This window comes from Mesoplodon mirus (assembly GCF_964341445.2).
Source record: "Mesoplodon mirus genome assembly, chromosome: 8".
Taxonomy (NCBI): Eukaryota; Metazoa; Chordata; class Mammalia; order Artiodactyla; family Ziphiidae; genus Mesoplodon; species Mesoplodon mirus.
In genome coordinates this window covers 60,433,660-60,447,188 of record NC_138984.1, presented here as the reverse complement: position 1 = coordinate 60,447,188, position 13,529 = coordinate 60,433,660, and the positions used below count along the sequence as shown (strand labels likewise).

Genomic DNA, 13,529 nt, shown 5'->3' with positions numbered 1-13,529 from the left:
AAGACACTTGGAGATGATAGGAATTTCTTGTTTTAATCTATGAATGTGGGATAATTTTCATTCCCATTAGGAATTCATTCATCAGGAAGTAGTTTATGTTTTACAGAAGCCAATGCAAATGGAGGGTTCTTATTTTAAGAAAAATAATAACAAAGCAGATGAAATCACACTGTGAAGAACATCATTTTAGAGCCTTAAATGCTTGCTCCATCATTACATCTTTGGGGCTCCAGACTTCAATGATGATTTGGTTATTGACATTCTTGAATGGAGCTCAAAGTTCACATTAGCTCCAGGTATTTGAACTTTTGCTCTTTTGGGCACTTAATATCATTTAATATCATTAGGGGGATTAATATTGTTCTAATCTCTATAATACATTTAAGTGACACAGTAGAATGCTCTTCCTTTCCAGATACATTGGTTCTGAAGTGCATTATTCTTTCCGTTATGATCGAAATAGCTGCCTGCTGAAAAAGGGGTTATCATTTATTTTCTAAGGCTCTGCTTTAATTTCACATGCAACCTCAGCCCCAACTTCTAGGAGCCACTAACTAAAATCTTCATCTTTAGGAAAACAAAACAAATTCCTCACTAATCAATCATAAACAGACTCAATATTTTTCTTTTGATATCTGTCCATTTTCATCATTTACCTTGGGGCCTAAGAGTACATATGCTTCTTCTGCTACAGATTCAAATTTGTGCTCTGTCCAAATTTACCTTGTTTTTTAATTTCCTAATTTAAACAAAACAGGATCTCTAACAATATTTTAAAGCACATTTTACAATTAAAAAAAAGAAAAAGAAAAAGAATGACTAACATTCCAAGGAAATATTTATTTAGCAACAAGAATCAATTACTAGGATACTTCAGAATAAGTTCAGTGCTTTTTGAAACAGTTTCTAAGTTTTATTTCCTTAGTTTTGTAATCAATCAACAAATAAAAGGAAATAACGAAATTAGGTTGCACCCATTTTATAACTTTAGATCCTTGGAAATGGAAAGAAGCTTTTGATCATTGGTTTAAATTGAAGACTCATGGGCAGTATTTCTGTATACCTCTCCCATGTCATAGAATTCCTACTCAGGTTATTCATTTATATAACTGAATGAATAACAACTTTGAGATTCTCAAAAAATAGAAAAATTTTATAAATGCAAAACCACCTTTACACCATAAATTTAGCCTAAATCCAGGGTGTGGAGATCAGTAGGATGTTTATTTGATGGTGTACCAATACACTGTTGCACTTCCCAAGTTTGCTGAAAAAGCAGTGAAACTCTCTGGATCTCAACAAGTTTCTCTTAAAGGCCCAACTTCATCTTGGCCTTGCCTTAATGTCAATCATTTCTTGTTCATTCGCCTTCTAATTTTTTTAAATGCATGAGCATAGCTATTCCTTTTTTGAAAAACAATGTTTCTTTAAATTATTTTATAAAGTTTTGTTCTGATTCAATGTTATGTGTCATTTTAATAGTACAAGAAATCCTAAACTTAAAAATTCATAGTATTTATTAAAGTAAAATTTGAACATAATGGTTTTGATGTTAATATTGAGGTAATGAAACTTTCAGAGATTGTCCACTCCTTACGAAAGATTTATAACCAACTGGGTAACATATTTTAGATATTCAATTAGCAGGTTCAGAGAATGTGGAAAAAATTAGAATTTTCAAGATGATTCAGATTATTTATGAGTAAGTGATCTACCTACCCCTTTCATGAGAAATGATTATTGAAACAATGTTTTTGAAAGGAATTGGGTTGAACAGCAAGTCTGCAGTATATACAAAGAGAAAGAGGGATTCCATAATTATATAAATTTTTAAAATGCTGAGTTAGGCAAATAAATATTTTTATGCAGGACTTCTTATATTCTTTTTTAACGTTAATATGTATTATGATTCTCTATGAGGGTAATAGTGTGCCCAAATTTTCTCAGACTTATTTGGCTATGGATTTTTCTATAGAGTATCAGGAAGACCATGAGCCACATTTTAGAAAATGCTATTCAAAAAAAAAAATAATGCTAATCATAGATGATTGAAATTAACCCCAAATACTTAAGTACTTTGAAGATAACCACATTTTTAAAATCATTATTTTATTTCAATGACTCTAGAAGGTAAGAAAAGGCAAGTCTATTAAAGGTATATTAAATGAAACTTAAAAATGTAATTTTCTAGCAGTAACTTCTTGAGAAGTTGGTGGTAGTTCATAAAGAAAGCTTTCTGTATAAATGTTTCCCAAACTATAAATTTCTTTGGAAAATATACCATAAGAACCTTAAAATCACTAAATATGTTAGGATATTCTATGCCAAAGGCAATGGAGAAAAAAATTTTGAAATTCTACAACACAACATGAATCAAAACCACAATGATTGTTGTAATGATGGTTGGAAGGTGGGGACAAACAGGGTTATTTAGGGTGAAGCTTTGTCTTAATTCTTGATGAGTGATGTCAGTACCTAACAGTTCTGTTTAAGGTAATGAATTCTAGTAAACCCACATCTTTTGAATAAATGTATGCTATAAATAATGAACTTCTGATTGTCCATATATTTGGCCATATTATAGATAAAAATATTATAATGAGACTCTATGTTACTTCTAGGAATAAATACCATTCTCTGTTATCTAAGATAAAAATATCATAGTCCTAATTCCATGCCATATTACAGCGAAGCTCCAAGGTACCAAAGTAGTTCATTTTCTAAATGCCAATTAGCAACTGGTTCAATCTTATTGATTCAGACACAAGACTGAAAAAATGGGGAATCTTCTGATATTAACCTTCCCACCACAAGTCTGTTACTTAATCAAAAGTAATGACAAGTGCTCAAATCTGGGCCACCATCACAGTCATCACATCACGTATCTTCCCAGGTTGCAAAAACTTTTCTTGCAGAAGAAATGGACCCAAGTAACTGTTTATTCTGACCACCTGAAGCAAGTTCTGTTCATCATGGCAAGCATATTTTGTCAATTTAAGCATTTTGCTTAATGAAGGAAGAATTTGGTTAAATAGTGTTATATCCAGAAATTCAGTAGTCTTGCTTTCTTCTTCTACCTTTCCCCCCCTCTCTTCTTTCCCCTCCTTTCAAGGTGAAAATCAGCTCTGAGGTACCAGTTATTTGTTGGACAATTCCCTGATGATATTAAAGCACCCAGTGGAAGGATATGTCTTATCAGAAACTTGTTATCATAATGATCCTTTAAAATATTTTTCTTATTAATTGATTGCTTATGGCCACTGTATACTGAGGCACCAACACCAAGCTGTAGGAATAGACCAATAGTTTTTATAAATGCTAAGTAAGAATTCACATCAACACACATACTTCTTACTTTTTACTAGCAAAAGCAGTCTCTGCATACTTAATCTATTCTTAAACTGTTAACTTTAATAACTAAGGCATGAGTAACCTGATGTCTCCAAATTTCTTCTCACAGAGACCCTGATGACCTTCTGGGCACAATATAAGCCACATACTTTCAAATAGGCTCTACGCACATACTATCACATAATGAATATTTTAAGAAAGCCCAGTAAGATACATAAAAAGAGCAGGGACAAGTAACTAAATATTTTATATTTCCTATTTGCTCCTTGAGGTCCATCTAATAACAAAAAATATAATTTCATAAATTAAAAAAAGAAGTGATAAAATAAAATATTGATTACTATCTCCTAAGTGATTCTAATTTGTCTTTGATATAAAAACAGTTATGACCCATCTTTGAAGATATAGCTTTACTTTTAAAAGGCAAACTTTTTTTTTTATATTCATGAAAGAAATTCTACATGAGATGTCCTAAATATTATAGATGCTGAAACTCAGGCAACTGATAAAAGTCCCTAGTTGTTCCAGTGAGAACACACACAGGAGACATAAAATGTCATATCAGTGAATCAGGATATGTTTTATAAAAATATGTTGAAAATTAAGCTAATTATAAATATGAACAGATTCATTTTAAGTGGGGTTCACTAAAGGGGGAATATTCTGACAATAAATAAATATGTATTATCCATGTCGGTAAAAAATATTTTTGCATATCTCCTCTCCATTTTGGGGATCTAAAGAAAAATTTACAATAATCATAACAAAAAGCTAACAAAATTAATGACAAGATTATTATTGCTGTCATCACAAGGAGATTTTCTCTAATAAGTATTTATTTTAATGTATTTCCTCAAAAGGCCATATTTTGGCCATATTTTAATAAAACAATACTGCCACTAGGTTTTTTAAGTTTCAGTTAAAATTGGACTCATATATTATAGTCCTACAAACCTTAATATTTTATCATGTATACAGATATCTTTCCAAGAAGCAGAAGAATAAGAAGGCATAAATATATTACAGCAGATAAATTGAGGCCTAGAAAGGTAATGCATTTGCTAAACATTTGTATGCAATCATACACTTGCTATGCATTTGTTAAGCCAACACTAGAATACACATTGCTTGATTCCTGATGTACTTATTGCCTTACTCTTGAACACTGGAGTTCTTTTATAAGACATAGGACATAGAAAGAAAGACATAGAAAAGCAATGATCTTTGCATATAGGATAATTATGTCATCAGACCAATAACATAATATTTATTATTCATCAAGAGATTTGTATATGAATCTAGTTCTTTAGTAAGCAGAAATGTTTTAAAAAGTAGAATGCACCAACTGGCCACAGCAGAGATATTTTCACCTTCAAAGTGACCATCACCTCATTTCAACCTAACAAACTAAAACATTTTAGAAAATTACAAGCTAGATGATTGCATCATTTCCATCTTTAAGAATGAAGAGAAATTAATACATGCCACACACATGCATTCATCCTAAGGAACTGGTCAGAATTACTGCTACTGAAGAGAAGACAGGAAATGAAGACTTCCTGGAGAGGGTGGTGGACTTCCATACCTCTTAAATAGACTTTGATGAATTGATCTTGTTTTGACAATAGTTGACACTTTCAGCAGTTCCTTTATCCTCTCACTCAAATCGATCTAAATTTCTGAGGAGTTCAGAATGAATATTTTCATGGGTTAGCTTTCCAAAGTGTTGACTGGATGAGCAAATACAAAGGCAATCCTCAAGTTTCTTCTGAACAACTTCAGGCAGTATCAAGCAAATCAAAGTACAAAGCCATGCTAGTTGAAGCTCCCCACTCCTTTCTTTCGATTTCCCCTTATAAAAGGCATACTGGACATGCTGAAAAGTCTAAATAACTCAACAGGTCCTCAGAGTCCTCTGACATTTTATATTTGCGTGTGTTGTTCAGAATATGTTGAGAGTTAGTTCATTCCTTCCAGTACCCAAATTTCTCTTACAAGCAAAGTTTTGATAGTTTTACTACCTGAAGCTACGTTTTAAGAAATGTTGTTTTAAGTGTTCCAATTTTAGGAGAAGTTACAATTAAAAACACTATCCATGTAAACATCATAGTCAGGAAGCAATTTGTATGGAACAGTATATCCTCTGATTTGATTTACTTTTTCCCATTTCCTTATTTGGAAGATGTTAGTAAATCTCCATATCAAAAAAATCTGGAGTTTCTTGCATTTCCCAGAAGATCAGAATTGAAATGACAGGTAGTAGAAGCATAGAAAAAGTGCCATCCTTGAGATTCCATTACGATTACTTAAAATCACAGATAATTCAGATTATCCTTAGAAATAAGATGAAATGAAAGAAGTTACATATGTGAACACATATCTCTAGTACATTGTTCACACCTATAGTCTGAAACATACATACAAGGACATCTTTATCAGTTTTAGTAATATGAATGATTTCATAATTGAGATGAGAATGGCATGTCAAGAATCACTCTAACCTCTAATTATGGTTATATGTTAAACCTGTTTAACACTGTTTGTTCTTTTCTTCATTAAACATTCCAAATAACAGTTTTTCTGATCTTAAAAATAGACAAGTGCAATTGTTCAGTACTGAAAACTCCTGGAAGAGTTAAAATGTCATAAAAAATGACAAAGGCACTTTCAAAAAATAATGTGGCTATCACAGTAGAATAGTATTTCAGAAAAATACTGCACATTTGATGACTGTCAGAATTTACATAACTTACTCTGCATGAATTAACTATGAGGTATAAAATTCAATTTTGGCTTAAATACACATATAGACAGTAATTGTCATGTGACAGTTTTAGGCACTGCAACTATGACATCGAGGTAAAGCCTAAATCACTAACACAAATGTGAAAAAAATGACTATGACACATGACTTTAGTGTCCCAATGTGTTGCATGGAATGTGGTAGTGTCAGAAAAAGAGCTGGAACAAAATGGGTCCATATCTAACAGTTTGTTTGGGACTTTCCAGTTGAAATGGATACTTGTCAATTTGGTGTCCATTATGACCACTCTAAGTATATTAAGGCCATGGATTGGGCTCACAGAAGAACACCCATAGATATCAGAATCTCCTGAAATTATTAACTGTTAGGAAAATCAAATCCTAATATTTAACATCTGTCCTACAAATTCTTACCATTTATCTTTTGATCAAAATTTCGAATGGTGCCAAAAAAAAAATAAGTCAAAAAGACTTGGTGGGGGTATCTTTGTTTCTCTCCCAAAGCCTAAAAGTTATACTCAACTGCAGCACAAAGAGTAAAGAGGTTGTTATTCATATTAACTACATTTACATTCCTAACGTAACATCCAGAGAGCTAATAGTGGGGTTATTAACATAACAAACGTAAATGTTCTATATAAATAATACTGTTTCAGGCCAGCAACCGCTCATCTGACAGCATTTAGGCACAGGCTCAACATCTGTTTATGAACACTTTGCCTAATGATATCATCAGATATCATTAAGTGCGGCAGAATACAGCATAGAGGCAGGTGCAGCTGCCTTCACAACCCATCACAGAGAAAGAAAAGAGCTGCATTCCCCATCCGAAAACCCATCATTAGGACAATTTTCTTCGACAAACCAGCCCTGTGATTTCAATCTGTATATCACCTGTAATTGTAGTTTTTAGCAAGAAGCTGATTCTATACATTTAGCGACGAATCACGTTGATGGCCTGAATACTGGAAACACATTTGTGGTACCAGCTGCGGCAGCTTTTTTTAGAGCCTGTGTTAACAAAATACTGCTAACAAGGCAATGCTTGGAGTGCAGCTTTGTTTCTCTTTCTTGTTCATAGTGTTTAGATGTGCATAATTATGGAAATTAGCAATTGATTGCTTCTCAATAATAATTGATTACTGGTCACTGAACTCTTCTGTAGCACTTTACCGAAGGTGAAGACATGAGATAAGTGAATTCTTACCAGTTCCAACCATATACAAAGAAAGAGACCAAAAAGAACTCTCAATTTGTACATCAGTTTCCATGATAAACAGACCAAAGGGATAATAGAATATCCCAGAATCTAGTTTGCCCTGAAGCAAATTGTACAGATCATAGCAAGCCTACAGAATTCTCCCTGTGGACCATGTAGGAAACATACATCATTTTTATATATGTCAGTTGGTCTTTGATTTGAAAATATTTCTACTCATTTAATTTATCTCTTTCAGTCAGTTTTCGTAAATTGTACAATTTAAGGGTTATATCAAAAAATGAATACCAATTTCAACACCTCTCAAATTGAAACAAACTGACAAAATAATGTGGTCTCTTTTGCAAAGAGGTACAAATGCAGAAGCCTATCATCTCAGACAGAGGGCGAGCACTTCAAAATGACTCTCCTCTTTTTGATCTGCTGTATATCCATCAACATGTTGGTCTGTGCAGACTGACTTGTTTGAGTATAGCATAATGTAGAAATGTAGAGGATGTTACTTGATGATGCAGCTAACATTTAAAGGAGAATGCACTTATTTTGGCTTAATCACTACTGTCAATTGGGACATAACATATCCAATTCAAATTTACTGCAGTACATGGAAGCCTCACAGACAATAAAGAATCCGTGGTGTTTGTTAAATGGGAAACACCGTGACTCATGGTGTTTCAAAGATGGGAAGAGCAGTAGGGAAAAAAAAATTAACTCTTTATTTTAGAAGAGTAATGAGCTTCCAAGTGTTAAATTATGTCCTCCCTGGTGTGTTTGTGAGAGAGTATATGTGTGCGTCAATGTGTGTGTGTGTGGGGGGGCTTGGTGAGTGTGTGTATGTATGCTAATTTTTACAGGACATGGCTTTATTGTGGCAATCAACTTTACAACCCGATTCACAAAAAAATGCAGCTTGGTTAAAGTTAGTATGCTCAATTTCAATAATGTTTTTATCCCAAAATGTGTAGCAGATTGTACAATCATCACTCAAAAAATATGCACAAGCTATAAGAATTAGGCAACAGTCTGAGAATAAAACTGAATTCCTCCTCTCTGCCCACAGAAGGCTTTCTCACATAATAATGAACAGGTGCAATTTCCAGAGATCTCTGTTCACCGAGATGGCAGAAGCCACTGTTTGTTGCTTTCCCCAGCAGCAATACAGGATAATATGATTATAAAACTGCGATCTGAAACTAAAAAGCCACATCCCATACACATACAGTTCTACTCTCTTAGTACACCTCTCAAACACAAATTTATATTCCTACCCTCCTAGCTCTTTCTTAAATTGACATTTATGCACTGAATAACATCACTATAAATTTTTGCACTACTTTTGTACCCAAAACCTGCAAAAAAAAAAAAGAAAGAAAAGACATTAGGCAATGCGTGTGAGTCCATGTGCTTACGCCATTATGTTAGTGCCAAAAGGCGTTAAAAAAAATGCAGACAGATTCCCTGTCGTATATCTCTGGGTTTATTATCAGCATGACATTTTAATGTGTGTTATTAAAATTATATTTTAGGGGTGGGGTGGGGTTCAGGTGGAAGAGTGCTTTAGAATATTATAAAAAGTTGCACATAAAAAAATGTTTTTGGTAACCTAGCACTGTCCTTGACACACTTTGGCACCACAGAGTGGATCTGCTTAAAGAGACATATGTCTGGAATGGTAGAAATCAGAATTTGAAGGGTATTAGTAAAATCATGTGGGGGAAGCTTGAGTCAGAATTTACTGGCCTGGTATACATTTGTAATCACTTTATGTCAAGTTTTAGACAAAATACCATTTCATTAATGACAAATGAATACTTTCATATGGTGCTAATTCTGTTTTATATAGTCCAGACAGATTTTATTTAAGAAAAATTAGCTTAGCACTTCCTTAATATTAACTATACCTAAACTTTTCAAATAATTTCAGAATTGAAAGCTTAGCTAAAAAGACTTCTTTAATTAAGCCAATATATACAACCTAAAAAACTTGTTGACATTTAGATACAAATAGCAATTGTGAGACTAACTGTAATTTCTGTTTTTGATAAAGATATCAACCATATTAGGCTTTGAAAGAAGGAATACCAAATTACCTATATTAATTTTCTAGGTATCTACTTTGGTATTTACTTTTCTAGGCAAGGTTAAAGATGTTAACTACTTTCAAACAACCATCTGAAAAAAATGATTTTTCATTTAAGATCCAATTCCCACAGTACTGGGGTAGGTGAGAGAGTGAGAGGTATGTTATTGAAAGGAATTCGGAATGAGTAATCATTCTGAATGTGTGTACATCAGAGACTTCTCAAAGCCTGCCTGGTAATCTGTTTTTATGTAAGTTTGTTTTTATCTGTGGTAGGGAGCATTGATTTTTAAATTTGCATTAACTACTTTCCATAATGAATAAAAAGTACATAACTAAACTTGATTTGTAGCAAATCAATTTTGGCAGACAGGAAAAAGTCAAAAAGTTGCTTTTGTCTCTAAAGTAGAAAGCTTCTGTTTAAGACAGTTGAAGATTTTCAGAGAAAAGAGATCATTAATAGGAGTAACCAAGATTAGTGTAATGATAGGATTAGTTATGAAACCAGTGAGAGGCTTAGGGAAAGTTCTCCATTTTTAACATTCTGAAAAATTGGGTGCAATCTTGTCTTCCTCAATAGAACTGCTCCATCATTCCAAGATACTTATCCTCTCAATCTGTCAATATATATAGTGAGGTCTGAAGAATTACCAAATTGTAAGGTCTATAGTAATGTTGAGAAATCCTTCATTAACTCAGCAAATATTGAGTACCTTTCCGTTCACCACACTGCCACCAGAATGGTCTTTCAAGGACAAATCTGATCTATCTCTACAGAAAATCCTTCAAAGATTACTCATGGCCTTAAGAATGAAATTCAAACTTCTAACCATGGTATGTAAGATTCTTAATTGTCCAATCTCTGTTTTCTGATCCTCTTTCACCAACCTTCTTCTCTGACCTTTCCCGATCATGCTAGTCCCTGCTAAATTCCCCTCAACACTTGTTGACTTTACACTCTATCCCAGAATTGACAGCTCTTTGTCAACACACATCTCCATGCTTCACAGGTACTGTTCAATCTTCCTGAATTAGCCTCTCTGCACAGTTCCTTGCCTGCAAAGTGAACACTCCTTCTCATCCATCAAAACCCAGATGAAATATCATTTGTCCCTATATAAAATTTTTTCTCTGTATGCAGGCTTCCCATTTGTGCTTCCATATCACTGTAGAAAGAAGTATGCTATGCTACCAATCATACTACGATCTTCATTCACTCAGCAACAACTTATCAAGTTTCCATTGTGTACTAGGTACTGAGAACATACCACTGAACAAAACAGATAAAATTTCTAATCTCATAGAACTTACTTTCAAGTCAATCACAGAAAAAAAGAGACAATTTTTATATCATGTATTATATAATATTATATTACATACTTTTTTGGTTAGATAGTGTCGAGTTCTAAGAAGATTAAAGGAAAGAAGATGTGTGGTATTAGAGGGGGTGATTAATGTTGATAGTTGTGGCCAGGGAAGGACTCACCATCAAGAGATTTTGAGTAAAGATACTTAGCAATCATTTATTTACAATGCATCTTACCCAATAGTTTTCAAACTTATTCTTCTGAGGTTTTTTCACTTTTTTGCCTCATCTAGAACTCAGCATAGTTTTTGGCACATTGGAGTAAGTGAATACATGGAGTCTGGGACTTAGGAAGAAATAATTCTATGCAAACTTAAAGGTTGTCAGAGCGATGGGTGGAATGCTATGATTTATTTCTGCCTCTTGGAGCTTTAGTGCGAGACATAGACCCTGTGAGGCTTATAGCCTTTAAAATGCAATTACTTATACAATAACACTGAAGAATCATCATGTGTCTGGAAGAATATCCTCTAAGTAGGCATATTACTCTATCGTCATACAGGAGAGAATGATCATGGCATATTCACATTAAAAATCCCTTTATTAGGGCTTTATTAATAGCATGAAAAATAAATTATCTTTCCAGTTCCAGGCACTTCTTTTCCTTATGAAATATTATACTGATAACTGAGTATTATTTCCTTCTGAAGTCTGTCCTGTCCTGCATTTCTTGGACATACAAACTTGCCACATGTGAGCACATTTTTTCCCACAAAACACTAGCAATACCCATGATTTCAATGAAAAGCCCAGAAAGCATCTATTGATATGTGGGAAATAGCTTGCAATTTTCACAAATATCCAAATCATCATAATCGTCTATGATGTCGTTATGTACAATGGCTAAAATTCTGCTCTTAAATGAACATATAGCTCACAGTAAGTCCTGTGGCATTTGGAAACATAAATTCAGAGCTGTCTCCAATTATGCCATAATACATGTGCAGTGTGAAAGTTTTTGGATAGGTCAAATATAAAATAGGATTTGTATTTATTTTAATGATTAAAACTATTTCCTAAAGTTCAAAACAATGTAATTTTTCATATCACCATACTGGAAGCAACTTACATTTTAAGACACTTAAAAAGTAGGATGGTCAAGAATTAAGAATAACCATGATTTTGTTAAATTCTAAATTTTGTGTAAATTTAATACTGCGTCTTGTTACACCAGTCAGGGCAATTTGTATACACTGAATTTATTAAAAAAGCGAAGGGAGAAACAATAATTATTATCCTTTTGGTTGGAAATCAGGGAGAGACATTCTATATGTCGTTATTTAGCATTAACACAGAGTATACGCAGAGTGAGAAATTTTAGCTTACATGCAAGGGAAAATAGAATGACTCTGGTGAGACAGAATCTGATGTAGAGGGATTTTATGCTCCATTCCTTGTGTTCCAACAAGTGCAACACATGCACTTGTTGCTTCAGACCAAGCATGGTCACAGCCAAGAAGGAAAATAGGAGAACATGAGGGATCTGAGGGTGGAACTAAACAGATTGATTGTATATTATTTCAAAATAATATCCCAAAATGTATTAGTCAGCGTGTTTACGAGAGTTATTTACATTAGAGTCTCATGTATTGGCTGCCCTTGCCAGAGACTTCTGAAGAGTCTGTTAGTTTTATCTGTAAAATTGTCATGTAGATGAAATATTTCCTTATATTTTTGTAACAGTAGAGAATAATGTAAAGGTCTCAATTCAAATGTAATAGTGTCTTTAAAAATTATTCTTCAGGCATTTAATAAGTAGCTACCATACAGGGGTTTTTCTAAGATAATGAAGATGAAAGAAAAATATGACTTAGTTCCTCCTCTAATGAATTCCCCAGAAAAAGGGAAGCCAGAGAGGTAAATTAACACAATAAAGGACAAAATGACAGAACTGCAAAGGCAGGACCCGCAAGTGTTCACAGAGAAGAGAGGTTTTCCCTACATATTATGGAAAACAAATTGTCAATGGACAGAATTAAGTCCAATGAAAGAATAGATGTCCCTCAAAGTGTGAAAACATAAAGCAGTCTTACATTAGTTAATTCACATTGTTTAAAAGTTTCAGTATTTCTTATTAGATCAGTTTCTATGTTTTTATATTTGTAGTTTTTCTTTTACCATTTTTTTTTATCACTGTCAAGTCAAATGTCAAGAAAACAGGAAAAGGAAAATATTTTTTCAACAATTCTCTTCTTCATTATGCTTCCCACTCTCAACTCTGGCCACTTGAACTCTAGTTTTTATGGTCTGAGTAGCAAATCATTCCCACCAGCATGGACTTTCATCAGAAAAATGAGAGTAAACATCCTGGGAATCTCTGCTACCATGAGTTCTCCACCTTAGAGGTTACCAGATATGTGGTTTATAATCAATGTGAACAATGCTGCTGCGTACTGCTCCATCCCAGTATGCTCCTTCCCCCATAAAAATATTGATTTCTTTTAAACTTATAAAAAGAGAAACATGTCCACTAGTAAAAATTGGGGGGAAAACATTTTAATCCTCAGTAGACAACAAATAGAATATGTATTAGGAAGAAACAAAAATCTTAAAAATCGTTTCCCAGTTTTAGTCCAATATCTCACACAGTGGAGTATACCTCAAAATCAACCAACTCTCTCCAACAAAACTTCTCAAAACTCTCACTTAAAACTCAGCATTTGCCCACCCTTCTTTTTTTTAAGGCTCTCTCCTCTTCCTTTGCCTGGTTGATCCTTGGTCACTCTCACCCTGAATGGTTTCCAATCTGT

The 13,529-nt window shown here is 33.5% G+C and overlaps 1 protein-coding gene across 2 annotated transcripts in view; it reads right to left on the bottom strand.

Moving 5' to 3' along the window:
• Nucleotides 1-13,529, bottom strand: part of ARHGAP15 (Rho GTPase activating protein 15) — a 618,249-nt gene that overhangs the window by 389,884 nt on the left and 214,836 nt on the right. The gene's annotated exons all lie outside the window — the stretch shown is intronic.